General features: G+C 37.3%; 1 pseudogene; it reads left to right on the forward strand.

Annotated features, from left to right (window-relative positions):
* Positions 1 to 5,606: 5,606 nt before the first annotated feature.
* On the forward strand, positions 5,607 to 9,114 carry LOC133287505 (protein RBL-like; annotated as a pseudogene).
* Positions 9,115 to 12,876: the final 3,762 nt, after the last annotated feature.

Below are 12,876 nucleotides of genomic sequence, written 5' to 3' on the forward strand. Positions count from 1 at the left end.
TAAAAACAATGGAGTCGCCACCAAAGTTTATTTGGAAAAATATTGGAAAAACCCTTTTATTTGAGAAAACTGGTCTTTGAAATATAAAATGGATTCGAGAGTCGATTACGAATAGGAAAGGTATTAGCACCCTACACCGTCCGTTAAAAAAAAAACGGTTACCTTATATTAATTGTGCAAATCATTGATAAAATTTTAAATATTTATTTCACCCCAAAGAATTGAACTAAATTGATAAATGAAAACAAAACAAATTTTTAAAAATTTATTTTTGTGCTTGACGGGAAAGATCCCGCTCCGACGTATCCCTCAGTACAATAGGGAACTCAAAGCTACGTCGTTCTGTAAAAAATATTTGCGGATTGGTAGATTTTAATATTTGAAAAGATTTTGAAGGAAAATATTATTAATTTTGAAAAGTTTTTAATTTTGAAAAAAAAGGGATCCATCTTAGCTCAGAATTTAAGGTAGCAGTGCTACTCATACATTCTTATGAAGATTACAACACTTGAGGATAGAAGACCATACATCAACGTTATAATTTGTTGCTAGGATATTTTAAAATAAAATCTATTAGATTTGTAATTTTGATTTTTTTTGACTTTTTGAAATCTTGAGAGAAAATATTTAATTTATAAAATGAATCCACGTTGCACAGGATATAAGATAGCATAGCTATACGTATATCTATATGATATTTACAACACTTGAGGATGGAAGACCATACATCAACGTTGTAAATCATTGCTATGGATTAAAACAAACTTTAAATTTTAAAAATTTTGTAAATCTTTCTTTTATAATTTTTATGACAAAATAATTGATTGTATCAACACTAAGTTAAAAAAAATCCATAAGAGCCGTCCACCAATAGACAATACTGGAAATATATATATTATTTTATTCACATTTGACTTCTATTTAATTTTAATTAATAGTTTGCCTATTTTATGAACTAAATTTATACTTTTATTTTTCAGAATATTATACTATAACAAAAATTTATTTATTTCTAAATAAAAATCAAACAGCCCACGGATAATGGGCTTTACCAAGTGTACCTTTATTAAGAAAAAAAATTGATAAGCCCATGCCTTTTTTTTCTTTTTTAAGAAAAAAAATGACCAGCCATACTTTAATGGCTTAGTTGACCAAAACCCAATTGAATGCTTTACTCAAATGTAATACTTCAATCTTTTTCAAAACTAGGACCAGAAACCGTAAACTAGAGGCAGGAAGGTTGTCGGCGGCTTTACCTGTGTGAAGGAAAAAAAATGAGTTAGCAAAATCGTGTGTTCCGTGGTGAAGTGGTGTGCGCGTGTAGATGGAGCTCGTGGTGATCCGACGGTGGCGCGGTGCGGCGGCTGGCTGCTGGTGCTTGTGGTGGAGGCGCAGTGGCTGGCGATGGCGGCCCACGTTGGTTCTTCGATCACCCACGGTGGTTCCACGGTGCTTGTGGCGGTGCGGCGGTGACCTACAGTTGGCTGTTAGTTTTTTTTTGGATTTGGGTTTGAAGGATTTTGGGTTCAAGAAATTTGGGACTGATTTGCTTCTGAAGAAACTTGGGTTTATTTTTTCGTATTCCTTTTTTTTCAAGAGTAATCAGAATCCATAAAAAAAAAAATCTTCTCCCCTCTCCTTGCTATGCGCTCTGGTTTTTATAGAAGAAGAAAAAAGCTTGCATCCTTTACCTGGTGGATAATAAGTTCTTCAGTATATTACAATGGTTCTACGTTTAGACCATATGAACATCCTTTCAAACTTCCATTTTTGTTTCTCTCTTCTTTTCTTCTAACGAGTGGGCTAAGTGTGACTTGTAGTGGCGGTGCCTTGTTCAAACTAAAAATCTTTCCTTGCAGAAGAACATATGATTGATAGGGATAGGAGCAAGGCTCGAGGCCTTCCTCATTACCTCTCCACACGTTTGTTTCTTTTCAATATTTTTTTTTATTTTTTTATTTGAAATACCTGGACAATTTTTGGTGTCTACACAACCATAAATTCTTCTCATCTATAGTCTCATTGTCATTTATTAACTTTGACCAAGGACATGCGTCTTAATTTTGGAAGTACCACTCATGATGTGAAGGAAATAAAAGAATTTTCAAAGTGGCTACTTAAAGTTGGGGATGATGATCTTGGAGATGATGAAAACGGAGAATATATAATAACAATTCCAGATGAATTATTGATTACAGAATCAGATTATCCTGTTTCAGATATGGTTAATTTTGTTTATCCGAATCTCTTGAATAATTTTTTAAATCCAACGTTTTCCAAAGAACGTGTTATCTTAACCCCTAAATTGTCCGATGTTGCTATGCTGAACGAGCACCTGATGTCGATGATTCCTGGTGAAGAAAGGACATTTTTGAGTTCTGATAAAATTCTGAAGCAAGATTGGCTTCCTCCGTTGAAGATGATGGATTCACACCCGAGATCTTAAATACATTATCGTGTTCGAGGATTTCTGATCATAAATTAACCTTGAAGGTTAAAGTTTCAGTAATGCTATTGAGAAATATTGATCAGTCCAGAGGTTTATGCAATGGCACAAGGCTACTCATTACAAAATTGGGGAATCATGTTGTTGAGACAATTGTTCTTTACAGGAAGCAATATAGGTGAAATTGTGTTAATCCCTAGAATGACGATGAGCCCATCAAGTCACACATTTCCTATAAATTTCCAAAGAAGACAATTCTCCCTTATTGTTTCATTTGCCATGACTATCAATAAGAGCTAAGGACAATCTCTTTCTCATGTTGCAATTTATCTCCCCAAGCCTGTCTTCACTCATGGGCAATTATATGTGGCACTGTCTAGAGTAAAGAGCAAGCATGAATTGAAGATATTGATACTTGATGAAAACGATTGTGTTACAAATAGTACCCTTAATATAGTTTACAATGAAGTATTTCAAAGATTAATGTCGTGAATTTCCTTCTGTCTATTATGAGATAACATCACTGCTTGGTACAGGTAAAGACAAAAAAAAATGGCAATGAAGTGTTTTTTATTTATATTCGTTAACGTTTGATTTTATTAACTGCTACTTTTTTTTTTCTTATGCAGGAATCGCTTTTCATGCACACATGGTATATTGTTAACTGCTATTTTTGAACAAACAATATTCCATCGTCATCAATATATGGATGTATTGTTATGACACTTTTTATTTGTACTCACATGTTCATGTGTTATTTTTTTCATAATTTCATTTGTAGATTATTACTAATTCATTCCTAAGAGGATAAAAGATCACAAATGTAGGTTCAGCATCTTGCATGTGTTGCGTTAGTTTTTACGAGACAAGCAAATCAAATTTTTTTCCTCCGTGCAACGCACGGGTAATACATTAGTAGAAATAAAAAGCTAAGACATAAACCATAAAAGAAAAAGTGCCAGTAAAACAAATAGAGAGAGCGAGAAAGAATATATAGGACAGATAGAACCCAGAGAAAAAATAGAGGCAATAAAAAATTAGAACCAAGAAAAAGAAATGAAAAGCTACGACAGACGGAAGCCAGAAAAAAAAAAGCAATAAAAGAAGGGTTCGCTTTTTCTGCGGTCAATGTAGATAAGATGTCAGAAAAAATACCTATAAAGGAGAGAGAGAGAGAGAGAGAGAGCCAGAGTCACGCAGAGGGAGAAGGTTTGCTTCTGTCAGTGAATAAGAGCAGAATCGCGGGATTAAGAGATCAAGAAGTGAGTTGTTTTCTCTTGTACAAAGTGAGGAGCGAGTGAGGGAGTTTTAAAACCCCAAAATGACGATAATGCCTTTACAATATAAGGGCACATTTGTATTTCTACAATAAGTGGTTGATGTTGACTTCACCTGATCGTTGGAGAAATTGTACGAGGCACTAACGGGTATGTTTGCATTTGGCACTTTTTTTTTTTTGGAAAACAGAAGGGAACTAAAAAACAGACAACAAAAATAAAACTAAAATGAGCTAGCTACCGCACATGCGAGAGTGATCAACACCCATGATATCATTTTGCAGAAGAGCCCAACACTCAGGGGGAAGAGCTTCCCAAATCTTTACAACCCAGCTGTGCTTATAAGCCTGAGAGGCTAACCAATCAATCACACTATTGCATTCCCCAATATCTAGCCGGGCCTCTATTTCCCATAGCTAAGTTGCTTCCACTGCACATGTCTTGTCTATGCCCATATCTACCACAGCCAAAGCACATTAAGTGGAGTCCTTCATAAGCTACATTCAGGGTCTTGTCCAAGAGTTGGAATTGAGAGATGAAACTCTTACGTAAATCTACCTCAACATATATTCTAGCATATCTAGCCTTCTCTGTGTACTCTCCTCCTCCACTGTCTGACTTACGGAAGGAGTTCTTGTCCACTTTGAGAGTTCTACCAAGCAGGTTGACTATCTTCCAAAGATGTTGAGTCGAGTAGAACTTTAATGGTAACCTTGGAATCCTTGCCCACACAACCATTCTTTTTACTTGTTCATCATAGGGGCCAAACATTGGCCTCCATCTTTGCACAACCACGTAATGGTCCATAACAATCCAAGGACCTTCATGCAGTACGTGTTGGTAATCCTTGTCTTCATGTAAGTTGATGAGGATATAGCCATTGTCCAGATCAATCACTTCAAATTTCCCTGCCAGAGTCTTTGAAGTCTAGCCCTCAGAAATCGGTTGTTCAGTTTTTTTTCCCAACAGCTTTATGATCAATGCCTTACTCTATTTTTTATTGTCTTCTCTATGTTGTTTTTTAGAAAAATGGTAAACAGGGCCTTACTCCATTTTTTGCAGTCTTCTTTATGTTGTTTTTTAGAAAAGTGGTAAACCGCGCAGAGAGGGTTCTCCTGATGGTTTGGAGTGTCCTCCCCTATTTGGTCTTCCTCATCCTCAGCTAACCATTCCTCTTCTTCTTCATGGGTTTTGTCATCCTCACCATTAAGTTGTAGGACTATGTCCTTGTATGAAACAAGTCTCCTCCCTTTGGTTGCTTGTTCCTCTTTTTCCTTAATGGACTCCTGAGATTTAGAAAAATTCTCCTCCATATTGGTATCCTTTATGTAGATCTCCTTCGTTTTCCTTACACTCCGTTCCAGCAAGTCCTCTTCCTCTCTCCCAATGCCTCCATCACTAACCTTTTAGACTTCATGGTTGCACTCCATTTTTTTAACCTACGATTCTTTGTAAAAGACTTTAGTTCGCGGTAACCCTTGTTTTATTTACCAAATAAAAGGACATTTCGACGGGGTTTTATTTATTAGGGAAGAATATTGTAACAAGCAAGTTATGTTACTACCAAGTTACTATCAATCAATCTCACCGTTAGATCATCAATTATGTTGATGCAACGGTTATATTTATTTCTATCTTTGTATGGTAATGATTTCCAAAATTTAATACTTTATATTTATTTTCACCTTTGTATGGTTATGATTTTTCATAGTTAATGCTTTCACTTTAAATATGAAGAATCATAACCATCCAAAAGATGAAAATAAATATAATCATCAGCATAACCGTAACGAGTGAGATTGATTGGTTGTAACATGTTATATTCTTGTGTTCCATCGGAAATTTCCCTTCCAGTTTTGCAGCGCCTTGAGCCTCTAGGAACGATGAACGCCTCCATCATTGGTTTGTTTTCTTCTTTTCGATACCCTTTGTTCTATTTTGCACCTCAACTTGTTTTCTTTTGTTGTTTTTGTTTTTTCTGACATTCTCTGTGCACCGTATTGAAGATCCATTGCAAGGGTCATTTCCCCGAAGTGATAGAGGAGTACTTGGAACATTGCTGCATGAAATGCATTGCCTTTAATAGTCGCGGTACCCTTCTTGCTGGTAAGTGCTCTCCCTCTCTCCCTCCTATTTTTTTTGTCTCTCATTGTACTCAACTGGTGCTGTGATCATTTCTGGGTATCCTCCTTTTATGCATTTTCTTGCCATTTATTTGCAAAGTTTTTGTCTTTTTGTTTTGTGTTTCCTGTTTCTATGCAAATAATCTGATTTTAGAAAAATGGGTTGTTGGGTAATAACTGATTTGTCTATTTTTTAAGATCAATTTCAAGGTTAAAGTAACAAACTTTAGTGCATAAATCACTTTTCCATGATGACCCAGAAAAGGGAAGGGCATTAGTCTTACTTAGAGTGTAGATAGAGGGTGTTTTTGCTGTATCCCACGTGGCATTAGTCTGTTTTGGCTTTGTTTTTCTGTCATGGGCTCGGTAATGGAGAAATTTTGTAACAGGTATGCATACATTTTGCCTTAACATAGTAATGTTGCAAGTTATGGCCAATGGCTTAAAAGATGATTGCCTTATCATTGTAATTGCTTTATGTACTGGATGAACGTGGTATAAATGATGTGGTTGATGTTGACTTCACCTTAATACTGGAGAAATTTTATGAGGTAGTAATGGGTATGTTTGCATTTGGCTTTGCTGTTCAAGAAAGGACAGCAGCTGGTTTACTCTTTTGTCTTTTTCTATTTGCAGTTCTTGAATCTTTGTTTGGAGAATATAAGCTGACTTTGCATGCAAGTAATACTCAATAACATGGCTGATAGTTACATTGCCATTTTATAGATAGTTCAATTCATTTCATTGTTTTCCAGGTTAATCTCTAAACTTCATATTAGAAAATAAGTTAACTTTCTATGCAAGCTCTGCTCAATGTTATGTTTAATGGTTAAATTGCCATATGTACTGGAAAAATCATGGTATGAATGATTCAACATCAAAGACTCAAACTAAAATATGACTGTCAGGTAAGAGGTTATAATGTATCAAACTCTTCCTGAACCTTCTCTGATCTGGTTCTCATCTCAACTTTTTCCCCTTTATGATGGAGCAACTTTTATGAAGTTCATGTTTTAAAATCATCCACTTGGATTATGTACTAGCAAAATCCATTGTTTGTTCTATTTTTTTATATTTCATTTACCAGTTTGGAAAAGCATCCTAAGTTTTAACTATTTTGAGAAACCATTCTCAATAGATTTTATTTAGGAAATTTATGTCTTTTGCTTCTGAGATTAGATTCAAGAGCAATTATTATCAGTGGATTTCTTTATGTTTCTGTAGTAATTCATTTTCATGCTTCAATTTTGGGTTGGGTAAATCTTATAGCAAGTGATGAACTCCTATGAAATGTTTATTGGAGTTATTCTGCCGTATCATTTTTCTAACTTCTGATCTGATTTGCTCCATTGAACCAGCTGGGTGCAATGACGGAAGTTGTGTTATTTGGGATTTTGAAACCAGGGGCATTGCTAAAGTGCTTTGCGAAGATGGAAGTTCTTCTCCAATTTGTATCTGCTGCTGATAAGTCGTTAACATTGTGGGATGTTATGAGTGGTAAGAATATAACACGAGTAGTTTTGCAACAAAACCCTCTACAAGCTCGTCTTCACCCAGGTTCCTTTACCCCATCTCTCTGCCTAGCACGTCCTCTATCATGTGCTCCAATGATTGTTGACCTGAATATGGGAAACACAACTTTGGTTAAAGTTTCTGTCTCAGAGACATGCGATGTACCAACGCCTCCTTCATGCAAGAAGTGTTCTGACGGAAATACCTCCATCACACCAACTGCTGCTTGTTTTAATAACTATGGGAATTTGGTTTACGTGGGAAACTCAAAAGGGGAAATTCTTGTCATTGATTACAAAGATGGCAAAGTGCATGCCATGGTTCCAATCTCTGGTGGCTCTGTCATAAAGAACATTGGGTTCAGCAGAAATGGGCAGTATCTGCTCACAAATTCAAATGATCGAATAATAAGGATATATGAAAACCTTCTGCCTCTAAAAGATGAAGTTAGAGCCCTTGATGAATTTGGTGAGAGCCTCAATGATCTAAACAATATTGAGAAGTTGAAGGCTGTTGGATCAAAATGTTTAACTTCATTCCGGGAATTTCAAGATTCCATTACGAAGGTGCACTGGAAAGTGCCCTGTTTCAGCTGAGTGGGTAGTTGGTGGTTCTGCTAGCAAAGGAGAGCACAATTTACATATGGGACAGAGCTGGGCATCTTGTCAAAATCCTTGAAGGACCTAAGGAAGCTCTTATAGATTTAGTGTGGCATCCTGTACATCCTATTGTTGTATCTGTTTCCCTGAATGGCTTAGTTTATATATGGGCAAAAGATTATACTGAGAAGTGGAGTGCATTTGCTCCTGATTTCAAAGAGCTAGAGGAAAATGAGGAGGATGTAGACCGTGAAGATGAATTTGATCTGATTCCCGAGACTGAGAAGGTAAAATGGTATTAGATTGGTCATCACGTCCTACTTTCTTATCGTCTGTCCTTTTCTGACGTCATATGCTTGCAGGTGAAAGGATCTTATGTTAATGAAGATGAGGAAGTTGACATTGTATATTTGGAGAAAGATGCTGCTTTCAGTGATTCTGATATGTCTCACGAAGAGCTATGTTTCTTGCCAGCAACTCTTAGTCGTGATGCTCCCGAGCAACAAGAGAAATGTGTAGAAAGTTCTTCGAGGTTGGTGGATAGCAATAACACTGGATCCCCTCTTTGGGAAGAAGCTGGACCAAATGGCCATGCGATGAATCATGTGTCAAGTCCTCTTGAAGGTAACATCATGCCTTGTATTATATGTTTGCAATATATAGAAGATTTTGAATCACCAATTTGTAACTTTGCCAGCAAATTTATTTCACGGGGTTGAGTTTGGAATTTGCAACTATCTAACTACATTGTCTCTATTATTAACAGCAATGGGATAATTACATGTAGCTTTAATGCGTTAATTACTGTTTAAGGCCAAACGACCTGTTAGAGGGTGTAACTGTATTAATGTTCCCCTCTGCATTTACCAGTTGGTGGTAGAGTTGTGAGTGAAATGTGTGCATTTTTCTGATATGGGTTTGTCCCTCTTATGAGGCCTTTAATAATAATTATACACTTTTTTTTTTCTATTTTTGAAGATGATGCTGGAGGGCGCATGAAAAGAAAGCGGAAACCTTCAGAGAAGGTGTTGCAGTTGCAAGCAGAAAAAGTTAACAAACCCTCGAATTTTAGCAAATTAGCAAAATCTAAGAGCAAATATTTGGTTGATCAGGATAATGGTAACGTTTTTTATGGTGATGGGCTTTACGATGAATAATTTTAGATTATTATTTATAAAAGCACAGTTTTATTATAATTTCTTGTCTTTATTTGTTTTTCACTTCTGATGAAGGGAGCCTTGGCACAATGGTTGGAATTGTTGTTATGTGACTTGGAAGTCACCGGTTCTCAAATCTTTTAATTAGTCTCTTGCAAAAGTAAAGTAAGGCCATCTATCAACCCATAAATGGGTCTCACCCTTTCCCGGATGTACATAACGGTAAGTTTACAGCACTTAACCTTGTATTTGTTTTTCATTTGATAATTCTTGCTTTTTCAATTTTCGTATGTTAAGGGTGCAGATCCCTTAAGAACAGAAAAGCACAAAAACAGAACAACTTTTGTATATTCCAATGAATGCCACGTTTGTACATGTGTAGTGTTTATATACAAACACTTACTTCTAACAGAATTTGCCACCTCATCTAACTAACTAACCAACCCATCACTTATTCAACTAACCTCCTATTTTACATGCTATTAACAGTAACCATGGTCTGGTTACTTAGTGCTAAAATCCTTAACCCACAAGGGTGCACTCTTCAACCTTCTAGCCCTCATCGTATCATTCGCCCCTTCTTGTAAAGGAACCTTGACCGCAAGGTTCAATTCTGGATACTGGACCTGCAAGTCAGATTCATCTTCCCAAGTAGCATCCTCTGGTAAAGCATTGGACCATTGAACCAACCATTGCTTATGGTTCCCTGTAGAACGAGACATCAAGACAGCAAGTGGTTTCTGTATTGGAAAGTTATCATGACTCAACTCTGGAAATGTGGGAACCAAATCTGGGTGATCTCCTCGGAAGGGTTTAAGTACAGATACATGGAATGAAGGATGGATCTTACAGCCATCTGGTAATTGCAACTGGTAAGATACTGGACTTAGAACTCGAATAATAGGAAAAGGACCAAAGTACCTCTTAGCCAACTTTTGATTCGATCTCTTGGCCATTGAAATCTGTCTATATGGCTGTAGTTTAACCAAAACCAAATCACCTACCTTCAAGGTAATATCTTTTCTGTGCCTATCAGCCTGCATTTTCATGCGGTTTTGAGCCCCTTGCAAGTTCTTCTTCAATCTGGCCAACAAATCATTTCTATGAGATAAAGTGGCATCCACAGCTTCCACCTTAACTGATCCTGGCGAGTAATGAGGTATCATAGTGGGTAGCTTCCCATATAAAGCTTGGAATGGACTCATCCCTGTGGAAGAATGTACAGCCGTGTTGTAATGCAACTCTGCCCAACTTAAGTAAAAAGACCATCTGCTATTTTCTTCATGGCAGAATGCTCGAATGTATTGCTCTAGATACCTGTTAGTGACCTCAGTTTGGCCATCACTTTGGGGATGGTAAGAAGTGCTTGTCCTGAAGGTAGTTCCACTATTTTTAAACAAGGTGGACCAGAAATGACTGATGAATATATTGTCTCTGTCCGAAACTATGGTTTTGGGAAAACCATGTAGTTTAACCACCATATCACAGAAAAGGGAGGCTACCTTAGCAGCTGTGAATGGAGTGGCCAATGCACCAAAGTGTGCAAACTTGGTGAGTCTATCCACAACAACCAAAATCACTTGAAATCCCTTGGAAGGAGGCAATCCAGTGATGAAGTCCATGCTCAAGTCTTCAAATACTCCATCTGGTATAGGGAGGGGCTGTAACAACCCAAGAGGAGGTGTGGTAGCAGTCTTGATTAACTGGCAAACTGAGCACTGCTTAACAAAAGTGGTGACATCCTTCCTCATGTTTGGCCAATAAAATGATGCAGATAGCCTAAGCAAGGTCCTGGTAATGCCAGCATGGCCCCCAAGAGGAGTTGCATGGGCCTCATTAATCAAATCCTGACTCAACTTAGATTTGGAACTCAGTAAAAATCTATTTTGATGAAACAAAAGTCCATCCTTCACTGTAATGTGAGGATCAGTGTGGTCCCCATTTGTAATTCTCAGATGCAATGCCAATAGTTCAGTATCAGAAATATTCTCTTCCCTAATTTGATTGACAATATCAAAATTCACTTGAGAGATTAAAGAAAAAGAGGTACCTGTAATTTCCTCCCCTTCATCCCTTCTGGATAAGGAATCTGCAACAGTGTTGGAAGCTCCAGATTTATATTCTATGGTGAAATCATACCCCATCAATTTGCACACATATTTCTGCTGCTCAAGTGTTTGAATTGTTTGAGTCAATAGTTCCTTGAGACTTCGATGATCAGTTCTAATGACAAACTTGGACCCTAGCAAGTAGTGTCTCCATTTTTTAACAGCTTCTGTCAAAACATATAGTTCCCTTACATAAGTGGATGCCAACTGCATTCTCACCCCCAACTTTTTACTAAAGAACGCAATTGGATGCTTTTGTTGTAACAACACAGCCCCAACTCCAATTGATGAAGCATCTGTTTCAATGATAAATGGTAAAGAAAAATCAGGAAGAGCCAAAACTGGGGTTGAAGACATGGCCTCCTTCAAAGCTATGAATGCTGTAGAAGCTCCTTCATTCCAAGAAAAAGAGTCAGCCCTCAACAGATCAGTCAAAGGAGCTGCTAAGGCTGCATATTGCCTTATAAATCTCCTATAGTATCCGGTAAGGCCAATGAAACCTCTTAATTGCTTGACAGTCTTTGGTTGAGGCCAAAGTAGCATTACCTCAATTTTCCTGGGATCTGCCTTCACCCCTCCCTTTGAAACAATATGGCCTAAATAATCAATTTCTGATAATGCAAAACCACACTTGCTCAATTTAACCACAAACTGATTCTGCTTCAAGCATTCAAGCGTCAATTGTAAATGCTCCAAATGGTCTCCAAAAGAAGCACTATAAATCAAAATGTCATCAAAGAAGACAATGATGAACTTCCTCAAATAAGGTTTGAACATTTGATTCATAGCACTTTGAAAGGTTGAGGGTGCATTAGTTAGCCCAAAAGGCAGCACCAAAAACTCATAATGCCCTTCATGAGTTCGAAATGCAGTCTTGGGTGTGTCATGAGGAACCAACCGAATTTGGTGGTAACCACTCCTCAAGTCCAGTTTTGAAAAAAATTCAGCACCCTTCAACTCATCTAATAGCTCATCAATGGTGGGAATTGGAAAACGATCTTTGATGGTGATGTGATTCAATGCTCTATAATCAATGCACATCCTCCAAGAATGGTCTTGTTTTCTCACCAATAACACAGGAGAAGAGAATGGACTGTGACTGGTCTTAATAAAACCTGTAGCTAAAAGTTCTGCTACTTGTTTCTCAATCTCATTCTTTTGGTGATGTGCATACCTATAAGGCTTCACACTAACAGGTTTTGCTCCTTCAACAAGGTGAATTGCATGATCACAAGCTCTTGAAGGAGGGAGGCCCTGTGGCAATTGGAATACAGATTGGTATTGCATCAAAATGTGCCAAACAGCAGAGGGTACTTGATCCTGTAGTAAAAGAAGCTCAGGCAATTGATGTGCTGAGGAATCAGCGGAAACAACAGCTGCTGTTAATGCATTACATATCCCCTCCCGACTCTTAGAATCCTCATTCTTGTTTTCTCCCACTAATATGATTCGTTTGTGATTCCAAACAAATTCCATGGACATCTCACTATAATTATGGATCACCCTGCCCAAGGAACTCAGCCAACAAATTCCCAATACAATTCCCAATTGGGTTAGCTCAATTACCCACAAATCAACTACAAATACCTGTCCCTGTATATTAAGAGAAATAGATGGACACTTCCTCTCACAAGTTAGAAATTCTCCATTGCCC

This window comes from Gastrolobium bilobum, unplaced genomic scaffold (genome assembly GCF_033153095.1).
Source record: "Gastrolobium bilobum isolate Gb01-03AN ecotype WA unplaced genomic scaffold, APGP_CSIRO_Gbil_v1 utg23244, whole genome shotgun sequence".
NCBI classification, from domain to species: Eukaryota; Viridiplantae; Streptophyta; class Magnoliopsida; order Fabales; family Fabaceae; genus Gastrolobium; species Gastrolobium bilobum.